At 41.3% G+C, this 16,089-nt stretch overlaps 1 protein-coding gene across 6 annotated transcripts in view; it reads left to right on the plus strand.

Moving 5' to 3' along the window:
* Positions 1-3,180: 3,180 nt before the first annotated feature.
* Positions 3,181-16,089, plus strand: part of LOC114652243 (WD repeat-containing protein 7) — a 535,548-nt gene continuing 522,639 nt past the window's right edge. For all 6 annotated transcript variants that reach the window (XM_028802521.2, XM_051928322.1, XM_028802524.2 and 3 more), the window contains exon 1: positions 3,181-3,327. The gene's annotated coding sequence lies outside the window, so the exon portion shown is untranslated. The remainder of the gene's footprint in view (positions 3,328-16,089) is intronic.

The raw sequence follows: 16,089 nt of genomic DNA on the forward strand, positions 1-16,089 counted from the left end.
AATAAGCCAAGTCGTCAAATTTAAAAAAAGAGAAAAACTTGTAGCCTGCAGGAACCGCAATGAACCGAACTCTATTTTTTTGCTAAGTTTTTTTTTTTTTGTCATTACTCCAGCAAGCTATGTCTCTTAAGACCAGGCAGTTTTTTTTTAATAACACAAGTTGCCCCAATGACATTGTGTACAGTGGTGAACTGGGCACATCACTGAAATGGACCCTGAAGTCCAAACAACATGGCGTTTTCTAATATCCAATGTGGAAGCTAAAAAAGATGTTAAATGACAATAAATCCTGGCGTTTGGGGATGGAACAGCTCCTGATCCTTGGCTTCTATTAGTCTGCTATTTCATACTGACCAGGTACAAATTTATTTTTCTGTCCCGTTGGCCAATTTGTCTGATCTCCCGTCTGGGTAATAAGTCCTCCTCCTTCCCGCCTGGGATGCCTGTTCTTGTAAATAATGTATAATTTAGTGCATTTTTTAGTATCAATCCCCTGTTGACACTGGCTAAGATTGGAGTTTGAAGTGTTGTCAATGTATTTATATAGCACATTTAAAACAACATAGGAATGCTGTGGCCAAAGTGATTTACAATAATAGAAGAAAAAACATACAATGAACATAAAATAAATAGAAGTAAGGTTACATAATCACAATGAGGAAACCGTCAGTATTACTGAAGGTCATGGAAAGCAAGTGAATAGAAATGAGTCTTTAATCTTGTTTTGAACAGTTCATTGTTGTGATTATCTTCTTCCTTTTTTATGCCCCATGACTGTGTTTATGACTGCTGTGTTTTTTTTTTCTTTCCTCATATACAAGTGTGTGGTTTCAGTCTTTTGTTTTAATTTGTTACAATTAAACGAAGTAAAACAGAAGGCTCATCAATTCAGTCCCATCCCTAGAGGTTTGAGGAAACCCTGAGTTACTCTCTTTATTCGTACTAACTTCTACAGCTGCATGGGGGACTCCACCTTCACTGGCTATATTGTCATGGCTCCCACTCAGTTTAGGATTACTGGGCAATGCAAAGGAAAGTGAAGTTGGCACACAACATTACTGGCACACTGCCCTTCTGTCACAGATGCACAGTGGATTCAGAAAGTCACTTTTTTCACATTTTGTTATGTTGCAGCCTTATTCTAAAATCCATTAAAAAAATTTTTTTTCCTCGTTAAACCACACTCTGTACCCCCAGAATGACAAAGTGAAAACAGGAATTTAGAAAATAGTACTAACTTATTAAAAATAAAAAAACTGAAATACCCAATTGACACATGTATTGAGACCCTTTCTTATGACACATGGAATTTTTGCTCAGGTGCATCCCATTTAATTAATCAACATTAAGATGTTTCTGCACTTTATTTGGAGTTCACTTGTGGTTAATTCAATTGCATGGACAGGATTTGTAAATGCGCAGAACTGTCTATAGAAGGTCTCCCAGCAGCCAATGTGTATCAGAGCTAAAGCAAGGAACTACCTTCAGAGCTTAGAGATAGGATTGTGTTGATAGCTCTAGATCTCGGGAAGGCTATAAAGACATTCTGCAGGACTTCAGCTTCCCAAGAACATAGCTGCCTTCATAATTCTTCAAAGGAAGAAGTTTGGAACACCCATGATTCTTCCTAGACCTAACTGTTTAGGAGAGATGACCAAAAACCCAAAGGTCACTCCGGCAGAACTCCAGAGAATCTGTGTGGAGAAACTTTCAGAAAGACAACCACGACTACTAGATAGATAGATAGATAGATAGATAGATAGATAGATACTTTATTAATCCCAATGGGAAATTCACATTCTTCAGCAGCAGCATACTGATACAATAAATAATATTAAATTAAAGAATGATAATAATACAGGTGAAAAAAAGACATATACAGTAACACTCCATTAACCTGAGCAGAATGGCCACACTTGCGCCTCTTGTAAGTTAGACACATGGAAGTCTGCAGTTTACAAAAAGACACCTCAAGGACTCTCAGACTGTGCGAGACAAGATTCTCTTGTCTGATGAAACCAAGATTGGTTTCCTCCAGACATGACACTAAACACCACTCGTCACCTCTGCAATACCATTCCAATGGTGAAGCATGGTGGTGGCAGCATCATGTAGTCACGTTGTTTTCCAAGTGGCAGGGAAATTTGTCAGTGTTGAGGGAAAGATTACCAGAGCAAAATATTGAGATACCTTTCATGAAAGCCTGCTCTAGAATGCTTTAGACTTGAGACTTGGCTGAAGGTTCACCTGCCAACAGGACAATGACCCTAAGCACAAAGACAAGGAGAGAGGCGTAGGGACAACTCTGGGAAGGCTCTTGAGTGGCCCATTGAGAGCCCAGACTTGAACTCAATCTAACATCTCCGGACAGACCTGAAAATAGCTCTTCACTGATGGTCTCCATCCAACCTTACAGTTTGAGAGAACATGCAGAACAATTCCAAATCCAGGTGTGCAAAGCATGTCACGTCAGCCTCGAGACTACACCAGGCTGAAATCTCTCCCAAAGGAGCTGCAACTAAGGGTCTGCATCCTTGGAGCACGGTGCCGTTTCACTTTTATTTTTAATGAATTTGCAAAAATGAGTAAAATTATCATTTCGTTTTGTCATTCTAGGGTATTGAGTGTTTGGCTGGGGTAGAAAAAAAATGTATGTGATTTTAGAATGAGGTTGCAAGATAACAAAATGAGTATAAAGTGAAGAGATCTGAACACTGAATCCACGGTAACACATTCTGCTTTAAACAGGAAAAAAATTAAAGACCACTCGTTTAAGGAACGGTTTTTAGCCACGGCAGCTTCTAAGGACAGCTGCACGAGGGTCTCTTACATTGTTCCGACACATGTTACGTTTGACGTTTTTTAATTGACTTGTTCGCAATGCACTTACGTCACTGGTCTGTGGGAGACATGCAAGTAACGATCTCATTGAGCACACAACAAATGTCAATACATGAAAATAGCTTTGTAAAACATTTTCACTATATTTACACATCTTTCAACGTTTAAATAAACAGTGTACAAGAACAACATATATATCAATCACGTCTTTATACAGACTTAAGACAACGCTGAGCTGAGAAGACTCGGGCGGCCACACCGAACATGGCGCCGCTCAAATGACGCGCCGCTTTACGGCATCTCTGCTCAACGGCACGTGGGCTGTCGTAAACATCCTATGCAGTCAGCTGACCGAGGAGAAATTGCGGAGGGCAATAAACAGCTGATATACTTTATTAGCATAGCTTGGGATTTTCGCACGTATACATTACCCCCAAAGCAGATTTTGAAATAGGGATGAGACTGTAGAAATTGCTTCACAGAAAGGTAAGAAAAATTAATTTAAAGAACGTTTCAAACCCGGAAATCAGTTGGAAAGCAGTTAGCATTTAGTTATTTATGAGACACACACTGAGTACTGTTATGTCTAAGCTGACTGGTTCGTGACCGTTTTTGAAGAAGCTTTTGGACTTTCCAAATTATGTATTTAAATATGATGTTTGTGTTTCGCACCACTCGGAATAAAAGATGAATGTTACAAGACTGTCGGCTGTTTCAAAGTCGCTACTGCAGCAGATGATGTGCAGCCTCCTGCCCGTAGCGCGACTCCTGTGAACTAAACCTGGAAAAAAAAGTGCGTTTGAAAGCAAGTGATGACAGTGTTTAGATTGCTAATATGTAAAGTGTGTTCACTCGTCTCTTTCAGCATGAGAAATCCCTTTATCTTTCCAGAGGTTTTAGTGACTGTGAAGGCAGCTGTATTTATTATTCAAATTTGGTTCGTGGCAATTTTTTTTTTGTCTCGGAGTCCTTTTCATTTGCCTTTCCTTTTAATTTCAGTTTTACTGATTTCCAAATGCTGTGCTCTATCAGTTCATGGGATGTTCATAACTAGGAGACCAAGCTTCACATTCCAAGTGCTCCCCGTGTCTGCATGGGTTTCCTCCGATGTTCTGCTTTCAAGCGTGAATGTGTCTGTATGTGTGTCTGTCCGGCCGTTAGTGTGTCTACACACCAAACCAGATAAGTTGAGTAACTTGATTTCTTAAACCATACCCCATCTGTCCGACATACCCCCCCCCCCCCCCGATTTACATGTGAGAGTCTTTTGGGGGGAATGCTCCAAAGTCACAAAAGTGCGCAAAAAGACTTAATCATTGGCCACCATAAATTCAGACACAGGCATGAAGCCTTTGTCTTCTGAGCTGTATGGGAGATTAATACTTTAGCAAGTACTGTAACTGGATACATTCCTCGTTATTTACAAAAAAAAGTAACCCAATACATAATGTAGTTATTGATTGTAAAATGTAGTGCGTTACATTTCCTGTGTATGAAAAACATCACAATGTTACTCCGTCTAAGCCCATCATGAAACTGATTAGAAGCACTGCCCAATGTGAGAGTTTTCTTTACATCTGGCCTGAAGAAGGGGCCTGAGTTGCCTTGAAAGCTCGCATATTGTAATCTTTTTAGTTAGCCAATAAAAGGTATCATTTTGCTTGACTTCTCACTACATTCATAATGGCTAACACGGTACAACACCCTAGTACTACTTGTATTTTACAAATATAAGGCCCCTTCTTCAGGCAAGAAGAAGGGGCCTGAGTTGCCTCGAAAGCTCGCATATTGTAATCTTTTTAGTTAGCCAATAAAAGGGGTCATTTTACTTGACTTCTCACTACATTCATAATGGCTAACACGGTACAACACCCTAGTACTACAAATATAAGGCTTAATCAAAAAGTAAAGGCAATTTGAAAATTATGTGGTAACCACAACGGATAGACGCTGATGCCATACAACACATTTGCAATGACTTATGGGACACACAGCGCAACACTCTGCTGTTCATCTAGTTGAAACCAAGGTGAAATGAATATGGGTGCAGAGCTGCAGCCATATTCATAATGACATTTCTTTAGGCTGAGGGAGTGAAGCTTGCTGAAATTCACCAAAGAATGTTGGCTCATTGCAGAAGTGAAAGCAGCATGACTTGATGAAAAGTTTATGAATGGGTAGAAAGGTTTATAGCGGGAAGAACAAATGGAACCGACGAAGCTCGATCTGGTCGACCATCAGCATCGTGCACACAAGCCCACATCGACATGGTGTCTTCATCAGAGAAGACCAATGGATTTCATTGTTTGCTGTTGCTGCACATTTAGATATCGGCCATGGATCTGCGCATGCCGTAGTTCACGATGACTGGAAATTTGGCACAAGATGGGTACCCAAACAGATTGCCGATCTGCCCCAAGCCAACATCCTTTGGTGAATTTCAAATGGTTTCTTTCATTTAGTAACAAATGCTGGCTAGTCAAATGTGCAGTTGTTCATACAAAAGAAGAAAAAGTAGCACACTGTTTATAGCACATTACATCTTGTGGCACCCGGACGGGGTTCACGCCCGGCTGGGACGCCCAGGAGGACAAGAGGAGGGCTTATTCCTCCTCCAGAACGCGAGGGGGCATCCGCCCTGGTTGTATTGGGGGCCACGGGTACAGAGCTTGGAAGCTCTACCCTGTAGGGGCCCGTGGCCACTGCCAGGGGGTGCCCTGATGCCTTGGGGACCCTGGACCCCAGCGCTTCCGCCACACCCGGAAGTGCTGGGGGGGAAGAGAAGAAGGGACACCCGGAGTGCTTCCGGGTACACAGCCAACACTTCTGCCACACTGGGGAGTGCCGGTGGAAGATTGCCGGGAGCACATGCGGGTGTGTATAAAAAGGGTCGCCTCCCTCTAGTCATTGACAAGAGTCGGGAGGAAGACAAGGAGGCGGCCTGAAGAAGGCATTGTGTTGTGGCCAGGTCTTTGGGGTTTGTGAGCACAGTAAGACTGTAAATAATAATGTAAATAAACGTGTGTTGGTTGACATGAGCGTGTCTGCCTGTCTGTGTCCGAGCCAGGCTCCACAATCTTTATGTATAATACTCTACTGAGGCTGTCCGTTTGTCTGTCCAGGATTTGAAATCACCTGTAGCTTGCAAACCGTTTGACCTATTGACCTGAAATTTGGTACACATATACTACGTGAGTTCTACTGTCTGGTTTCGGAGTGATGATTTTTATTCCTCTTTTTATTTTATTGTAGAATTAACTCTCGGCAGCAGCCAGCAGGTCGGCCATGCGGCGCATGCGTACGGGCGCCGTTCTCATCCCTACCACCTTCACCGTCACTTCCCCTACCTCTTCATATCTTAAATCATTCTTGAGGCAGATTGAAGACTTAAGTCCTAGCTTAAGTGAAAAATTAAAGAAAACATGCTAAGTAATTGCAACAAAAACAGTGAATTAATCAGTTTTAATGCAAAAAGATGCCGATGAAAAATGAGAAGAAGCGGGCAGCTAGGGTATAGAAAACGAGCTGCTCAGGAAGCAGCAAGCGCATCAACCTCTGAGCAAATGAATGCTAAACATACAGAGAAGGAGTCTGAAAACTATGAAGTCAAGTGTATTCCATGCAGTGCGCCGTTACTGGTTTTGTAATATTAACTGTATCATGTATGTGCTATGAAGTGAATCACAGCCATCCTCATTTTATTTAATTTTTTTTATTTGCTGTTCGAACACTGGCCACTGTGTCATCTGATCGCACTTTTTTAACGTATGTGTAGCAAACAGCTGATTTCAAACTAAACGGACATTTCTATTAATCGGATTCTGTTACCGCAGGACGCTGTTTTCTGCTTGGCTGTGTGATTGAGCCCTGCAAAAGAGTGGTGTCCTGGGTGGGTTTGCTTCTTGCCTTGCTTTGGGATAATAATAACGCAGGCCTTTTTTTTCAGTAAAGTTTTGTGCTAGGTTAATCATTACTTTCAAAAGTGATCAGACTGTGCAACACACATTACTTTTAACTGCTCCAGAGGCTGTTCTGTTTAGTTTAGCAGCATATGTTAAGCTCATCAACATAGACTTGGTGATTTCTGAAATATTAAGACAGATTATTTCAACCAAGACAAGAAAAAATGCCTGAGCATTTGCTTTAGGAAATTCATCTTTGTGAACGCTGTCACTGTTGTCTGTCAATGGCCACTGGATGTGTGAAGCTAAGACGTGCAAACTACAAAATACTTAACTGTATTCTTGTTAAGGACCAAATACAGTTGAAGTCGGAAGTTTCCATACACTTGGGGTGAATTCTTTAAAACTCCCTTTATAACACTCTAACACCCTCCACAGACTATAAATTTGCCGTATTGTTTAAGACATCTGCCTTGTGCAGCACAAAAGTAATTTTCCACATCAATGTTCACAGACAGGTTATTTCACTTTTTATTAAGTATATCACAGTTCCAGTGGGTCACAACTTTGTTAGTATTTGGTAGCGTTGCCTTTAAATTATTTAATTTGAGCCAAACGTTTTGGGTCGCCTTCCACAAGCTTCTTACAATAAGTTACTAGAATATTGGCCCATTCTTCCAGACAGAACTGGTGTAACTGGGACAGGTTTGTAGGCCTCACTTTTTCAGATCTGCCCACAAATTTTCATTGAGGTGATGGGTCTGTGATGGCCACTCCAATACCTTGACCTTGTTGTCCATAAGCCATTTTGCCACAACTTTGGAGGTGTGCTTTGGGGTCTTTGTCCACTTGGAAGACTCAATTGTGACTGAGCTCTTGAGATGTTGCTGCTGTATATCTACCTCATATTTCTTCCTCATGGTGTCCTCTGTTTTGTGAAGTGCACCAATCCCTCCTGCAGCAAAGCACACCCACCTCAAGATGCTCCCACCCCATGCTTGGCAGTTGAGATGGTGCTCTTTGGTTTGTAAGCCTCACCCTTTTTCCTCCAAAAGTAACAATGGTCATTATTGCCAATTATTGTTCAATCATAGATTCATCAGACCAGGGGACATTTCTTCAGAAGGTGAGATCTTTGTCTGCATGTGCCTTTGCAAACTGCAGTCTGGCTTTTTTATGGCAGCTTTGGAGCAGTGGTGCTGAGCAGCCATTCAGGTTATGTGGATTTTGAACTCGTTTTACTGTGGATATTGATGCTTGTCTCCCTGTTTCCTCTTCACAAAGTTCTTTGCTTTTGTTCTGGGATTGACAAGTATGTTCTTCTCTAGCAGACAGAATGAGTCTCCTTCCTGATCAGTATGATGGCTATGTGGTCCCATGGTGTTTATATTGTACTAGCTGTGTAAGCCCGTGATGTAAAAAGCCCGGGCTCCTAGAAACCATGAATTCTGTTCTTCAATCAATCAAATAATCGCATCAGTTGTGCATTGGCTCAGCAAGGTTCTCTTTCCTCTGCAATTTTGTTTTGCCAATGTCAGTGGCTAAGTAAGTTTCTCTCACTTTGGAGATTTTGTTTGCCGAAGTGCTCACCTTGCTTGTGTATTAGCGGCTAAGTGAGTTTCTCTCGGTGGTTTCACTTTGGTGACAGAGTTGCTTTCTTTGAGCTTCATGCTGTAGCCTCGCACTTCTGGGCCGGACAGACAGACCCACACACACTTCCACGTATAGATGTTTATATATAAGATATTTATTGTTTGCACAAATGAATGTGGAACCTTCAGGCATTTGGAAATTGTTCACAAGGATGAACCAGATATGGGCAGGTCCACATTTTTTTTTTTTTTGATGTCTTGGCTGCTTTCTTTTGATTTTTCCCATTATGTCAAGGAATTAGGCAGTGAATTTGATGGTAGGCCTTGACATACATCCACATGCTCACTCCAGTTAGGCTAATTGGCTATCCGGAGCTAAAAAAGGCTTGATATTTTTTCTGGAATTTTCCAAGCTGTTTAATGGTGCAGTTAACAAAGTGTATGTAAGTAAACTTGTGACCCACTGGAATTGTCATACAGTGAATAAAAAGGGGAATAATCTGAGAACTTTGTTGGAAAAAATGACTTTTGCCCTGCAGAAAACAGATGTCCTACATGATGTGCCAAATTTATAGTCTGTTAGTATCAAACCAGCGGAGGGATTATAAAGTGAGTTTTTTTGGAAACTTTTGACTTCACCTGTGACCAGGTTACTCAGGGAGACCCCTACATATTTTAACGCGGTTTCTCAGAGACCCGTATTCTGTTTTTCTTTAACTGGAATAAGTGGATACACAGTATTTTTGAAATCCGGTTTCTGTGAATAACCGATTTATGAAAGTGCATGTTAAGGCCCTGTGTGTGTGTGTTCGTTTGGTGCCTTTGTCCAGGTGGTGTTTTCTACTTTGTATCCCAATGCCCCCCTGTGACCCTGCCTTGGATAAGAAGCTGAAAAGATGGATGGATATGTACAGTACATTTTTGTGTGGAATTTATTTTCATTGGGCTCTTGTTCAGATTGTCTGCTGCCAAGCTGCACTGTGTGGGAGCTAAACCTTGCTTGATAGCAAGGAGGAAGACAACTGTTCACAAGGTTGTGACTGAAATCCCACTGCTGGCTCACTGTCTGTCATGGTGCCATGCAGAGTCCCTGCAGGTCAACTTGTAACATTTGTGGCATTATACAGCACTGAAGAGTTGAATGCTCTGATCATTACACTCATCTTCAGTTATACGTGTGAAGAACTAAACATGACGGAAAATGTCAAATGTTATAAAATAAATAATTTAATTTAAATCTCATTGTTTGGATTCCATTAAACATGCTTTTTCTTTCAGTATACAGGTATATTGTATTGTTTCAGTCAGAATGCTCCCCATGGCTGGAGTTCAGATTTATATCTGTTTTGTTCATGTTTCTTATGTTAACATTGCTGATTATTTAGATTCTTTATGTTGTGAAATAAATCCGCCTCGGACACACAGAAAGGTTTGGGGCAGCCATCCATATAATATACCTGGCTGCAATGTTTTAAACAAGCACTGAAGTGCATAGGATGAGGTCTCAAGTTAAACTGATTCATTGAGTTAAAATGGCGTCTTTATAGCCCAGGTCCCAGAAATGATGTCATCTTGGATGCTGGGACCAGAAGTGATGTTTCATGTTGGTGCCGGAACTGGAAGTGACGCCTTTGCAGGGAAATCAGGCAGGTTTTCCCGTATCTGGTATGCAGAGGAAAGTTTAGCGCACCCTGCCACCCCCTGGCCTGGCATGGAATTACCATCTTTTGGTCCACTCAGCTTCCTCCTATTCGCACGTGCGTGACAATGTTTAAGAATCTTTTTCTACATACCATGTGTTTTGTGGGTGGTCCCTCAAAAGGTAGTGCCATCTGCCCATCAGACTGAAGGAAGTTTAAAGGCTGAGGAAAATCCACAGTCCTATGCGGTTCATTGAATGTGCCAGGTGATTGGTGAGGTATTTTTTTTGAATATTTCTGATTTTCTGAATTTTTGTGACCCCTTTTGCTCTGTTTTTCTACCATTCTCTTGGATTTCATACAGGGACTGTGTTTGCTCTTGGGATTGCTTGCTTTATGGCATTGGTTTCTGTACTCCTCTTCTTGTGTCATAAAACATTTTTGAAAAAATGAAATACATTTATTTAAAGATTTTACATTTGCCCTTTTTTGTGACCAGCTGGGGTTTGTTGGTTTTCCCCCTCTCTAGTTGGAATTTTGTGTCATTGTTGGAACCGCAGTGGCTACTGGTTTTCATTCCAACCCTGTTGCTTTATTAGAGACCAATGATTGCCAGTCTCAGACCTTATTTAATTTTATGACTTGCTGTTCCACAATATAACGTTCTTATATCGTGGATTGTTTTACGTTTCAGTGAAATAATCCAAATGATTTGAAACCTAAAATGGATCATTTTCAGTCTGTCACATTTTCTCTTAAGTGTGTTATTAAACCAAATAGTCCACGACGAATCCACAAAGGTGTAAATTGGAACAAGTTAGATAAAGAGCTGCTGGCTCCTTTGTCATCTGCATCTTATTGCCATTAAAGGAGTCATTAAAAACACTGAATACATCTGTTTAAAGCTGAAATGAGCAATCAATGGTGGGGAATCAATAAAATGATGCATCAGAATGTTACTTGAGCAATAAGACTTCTCATTAAGAAACTGGGCTGGAACCCTTCAGCCACTGCGGCCCTCCAGGACCGATGCTGCCTACCTCTGCTCTTGTTTATGATATATAGAACCTTATGTCTACCTCAAAAGTTATAAACAGAATGAAGTACTGTCTGCTTTGTCCAAACACACACTGCAAATTAACATTCTTTTGGTCATTGTCATTGTCATGCCTGGACAACAGAAGTCCTTAGTAGTGTTTGTGTATAGCCGCAGTTGATGGCAGAGTTCCAATACTGAAATAAGTATAGATGGTGTCTCATCAATATTTTCTGTATCCAAGTCTGGGGTTACCTGGAGGTCTTTTCCAGCCTTGAGGTCTGTGCCTTTCAGTTTTCCAGGTGCCAGCAACAGCAGTGGCACAGTGGGCTGGAACAGCGATGTGCAGGCATGCAATGTGGCCCAAAAGTAAGGGTGCGGTGATAGGCAATGATATCCTTGATGATTTCAGGGTTGTGAGTGAGATGAAGGTGAAGTCCCACGCAAAATCATACTAATACCTGTAAAGCTGAAGTATCTGGCATTGGCATCACAGATGCAAAGGCTCAAGCCTTTGTATGTTGGAAGTCAGCGTGATCCAGCTCTCCGAGCCACAGAGCAGGTTTAACATATTGTGGTTTTGTTGAGCTTAATTTTCTGACGGTGCCAGAGTTTTTGTAGTGACCTCATGGCAGAAGCAGGTAGGTTGATTCTATACAGGTATATGATATCTGAAAAGCACCTGCTGTCAGAACTCTGTACACTTTCAATGGATGTGAACTCTGAAGATTTGTTCCACTTTCTGCCACCTTGATGATGATGTCGCCTGTGTTGTTACAGATCCATATACTATGCAGTTTTGTTTTATGGTCTAGGAACTTGATGGGATGCTTCTGATTGAAATTGCTCCAACTAGGTCTATATATGTGTGAGTGATGTGTCCAATAATGCAGCGTCATCTGTGTAATTGAGGACTGTAAAGTGGTGTCACTGTTGTTTTGGACAGTGTGCTCAAAAATCCAGTCCATGTCCCTGTGAAAGAATGAAGGATTTGGGGTGCAGAGGAGGTACAAAACCCTGGGAGAGGCAGCCAGTAATCCTCACCTTGGTAGTGGTCCCTTCATGGAGGTCCTTGAGGAGGTATATCAGAACATCATTTTCTCACAGAGCTTTACAGAGGGCCTCATGGTATACTGGGTCAACACAGGCAGCGTGTAATGGACGATCAAACTGTCTACAGTAATCCCTCCTCCATCGCGGGGGTTGCGTTCCAGAGCCACCCGCGAAGTAGGAAAATCCGCGAAGTAGAAACCATATGTTTATATGGTTATTTTTAGAATGTCATGCTTGGGTCACAGATTTGCGCAGAAACACAGGAGGTTGTAGAGAGACAGGAACGTTATTCAAACACTGCAAACAAACATTTGTCTCTTTTTCAAAAGTTTAAACTGTGCTCCATGACAAGACAGAGATGACAGTTCTGTCTCACAATTAAAAGAATGCAAACATATCTTCCTTTTCAAAGGAGTGCAAAGCAAGCAGTCAAAAAAAAAATCAATACGGCTTTTAAGTATGCGAAGCACCGCCGGTACAAAGCTGTTGAAGGCGGCAGCTCACACCCCCTCTGTCAGGAGCAGGAAGAGAGAGAGAGAGAGAGAGAGAGACAGATAAAAAAAATCAATACGTGCCCTTTGAGCTTTTAAGTATGCGAAGCTCCGTGCAGCCTGTCCTTCAGGAAGCAGCTGCACACAGCCCCCCTGCTCACACCCCCCTACGTCAGCGCAAGAGAGAGAGAGAGAGAAAGTTAGCTGGATAGCTTTTCAGCCATCTGCCAATAGCGTCCCTTGTATGAAATCAACTGGGCAAACCAACTGAGGAAGCATGTACCAGAAATTAAAAGACCCATTGTCCGCAGAAACCCGCGAAGCAGCGAAAAATCCGCGATATATATTTAAATATGCTTACATATAAAATCCGCGATGGAGTGAAGCCGCGAAAGGCGAAGCGCGATATAGCGAGGGATCACTGTATATATTTGTGAGTGCAGCCTGAGAGTGAGAATAGCCTCCCTTTTCTCTTTTTGGTACCATTCTGGAAATTCTCTTATTTCTGATTGTGCATCTTTTTCTGATTATGTAATTACTTTCAGTTAAATTTGATACAATAATGGAAACAAACTGCCAGCAAACTACAGGAAAAATAAGAATGAACAGACCTCCCATAAACATGCTCCTTACACTGATTTAAAAAGTGTTGAGAAACATAGTGTTGAAAAGACTACAGATACTTGATGAATAAGCTCAGTGAAAAGCCAAAAAGTATGAAATGAAGAAAACTGTCCATTCTGAATGTTTGTATTATCAGCTCTCATAGATGGATATATAGTAATCCCTCCTCCATCGCAGGGGTTGCGTTCCAGAGCCACCCGCGAAATAAGAAAATCTGCGAAGTAGAAACCATATGTTTATATGGTTATTTTTATATATTTTAAGCCCTTATAAACTCTCCCACACTATTATAAACATTTCACGCACAGTTATACAGCATAAACCCTTTGTATTCTCTTAGATATTAGGTAAGATTTGTTGAAATTATGTATGTAAACACAGTTTACATACAGTAAAACCTAAATATTATTTTAAAGATATCGAGCGTCTCCGAAATCAATACGTTACAGCCATTACAACAGACAGGCCACCAACAATAAATACATACAATACAAGAAAAATTGTATACAGTAAAATGTGTGTACAGCGACACTAAACTATGTACATGTAATAAGTACTGTACGTAAATAATTAATTATGGTTACTCACCAACAATGACACGACGACTTGTCCGATAACGATGAGTTTAATTTTACTGGACAACAAAGGATAGGGTTACAGCTCTTCTAAAGGAGCCTCTTCAGGCGACTGTTTAGCACCGCTGTTGTTCTTCTTCCATCACTCTTCAATCCAAATCCCTAAAGCAGATTCCATCCAGACTACTGCCTTATCACATCCACTTGCAACTCGTTTTGCGCCCTGATTAAAGGACACTGCGGCCGTAGATCTTATATGCTTTTCCTCCTTTTTAAATAAAAGGAATCGTGGACTCATTGATGCTGTAATTGTGTCCTGCAGCGGTGTAGCTGCTTCCTTCCTTCAACATATCCAAAACTTTTACCTTTTCTGCAGTCCTGAAGCATTAGCAGTAACGTGCATTAATTCTGAATGAGTGAGATTAGACTTCCTGGTTAATGCAGCACTCCGTTGCTGAGCCAATCAGCAGCACACAGGAACTTAACCGCGTGCTCTGATTGGGTAGCTTCTCAGCCATCCGCCAATAGCGTCCCTTGTTTGAATTCAAATGCGTCCCTTGTTTGAATTCAAATGGACAAATCAACTGAGGAAGCACACGTACTGTAGACCGCAGACATCCGCGAAGCAGTGAAAAATCCGCAATATATATTCACATATGCTTACATTTAAAAGCCGCGATGGAGTGAAGCCGCGAAAGACGAAGCGCGATATAGCGAGGGATCACTGTACTTGCAGAGCTGGACCCAAAAATCCTCTAAGCAGGGGTGGGCAAAGTCATTCCTGGAGGGCCGCAGTGGCTGCAGGTTTTTGTTCCATCCCAATTGCTTAATAAGAAGCACTTATTGCTCTAGAAATACTTCTGCTTCATTTTAGTTATCTCCCTCATTAAGATTTTGAACCCTTATTGCTTATTTAAGTCTTAAACAGCTGTATTCTCGGTTTTTAGTTGCTCCTTTTTAGCAATAAGATGCAAATGACAAAAGAAACCAGCAGTTATCCATTTTGCTTGTTACCCTTTACCTCCGTGTGTATTGATTGTGCAATATTTGGTTTAATTAAATACTTGGAAGGAAAGAGAAGAGAATAAAGTGAAGGATTGAGAATTACCCATCCGTTTTATACTTCAAAGTATTTGGATGATATCCTTAGAATGGGGAAAAAAATCTAGGATATGAGAATGACTTGACATAGCAGAGTGAAAGCACTAACAAGCCATGAAATGTAATTATTGGCAAGGATTGTTTTCTAATTAAGCAACTTGGTTAGAAAAAAACCCGCAGCCACTGTGGCCCTCCAGGAATGACTTTGCCCACATCTGCTCTACAGTGTTCTTTGAAAATTACATGTGACCACTAGGGGGCGCCCCAGAGCCCAGAACACCAGACACAACTCCCACATACAGAGTCTTAGGTTAAAATAAAGTTAGTTTTATTTTTTAACAGTACTCTAACTGCTTCAGTACAACACAGTACAATATAATAAACACTTTCCACTCCTTCTTTCTGCTGACTCTGACTGCTAGAATGAAGGGAGATGGCTTCTTTTACAGGTGCATCTCAATAAATTAGAATATCCTTTGAAAAGTTAATTTATTTCAGTAATTTAATTCAAAAAGTGAAACTCATTATATAGATTCATTACACACAGAGTGATATATTATCATAACTTTTCAATGATTTTCTAATTTGTTGGGATGCACCTGTATGTTGGACCTGGGAATACTTTTGGTGCCATGGCTTTGCATGACAAAAGCACTTCAGGGTCATATGGAAGCTGCACAAAATAGGGAGGTCCTCTCCTTGCAGCGCCGTCTGGTGGCTTCCAAGGACCCCAGTGTGATTGCCCTTCTGAACTACAAATCCCAGGCAATGCTGTGGGTGTCCAAACTGCGACCAAATCAGAGGAGCACTGATACGTCTCCCGGGGAATGCATTGTTCTTGATATGATATTTCACCCTGTTCATCCAATAGTATTTCACCACAACTGGGGAAAAAAACTAAAATCCATTCTTGTGGGGTTGCATGTCCAGTCAGGTTGTTCTTACAGTATGGCTTCCCGGCCGGTAAAACTTTACCCTCCATCCCAGTTGAGGTGCAGGTCAATCTGTTGTGGCATTCACATGCATAATGTGACCTTACAGTAGAGAGAATGTTGCATTTGGTTGATCTTATGCTTCAGAAGAGGGATCACATGAATTTCAGTTAATTGCAAGGTCCCTCTTTGCCATGAAAATGAACTTCATCCCCAAAAAAAAATATATTTCCACTGCATTTCAGCCCTGCAACAAAAGGACCTGCTGACATCATTTTAGTGATCCTCTCGTTAACACAGGT

Source organism: Erpetoichthys calabaricus, chromosome 5 (assembly GCF_900747795.2).
Source record: "Erpetoichthys calabaricus chromosome 5, fErpCal1.3, whole genome shotgun sequence".
Taxonomy (NCBI): Eukaryota; Metazoa; Chordata; class Cladistia; order Polypteriformes; family Polypteridae; genus Erpetoichthys; species Erpetoichthys calabaricus.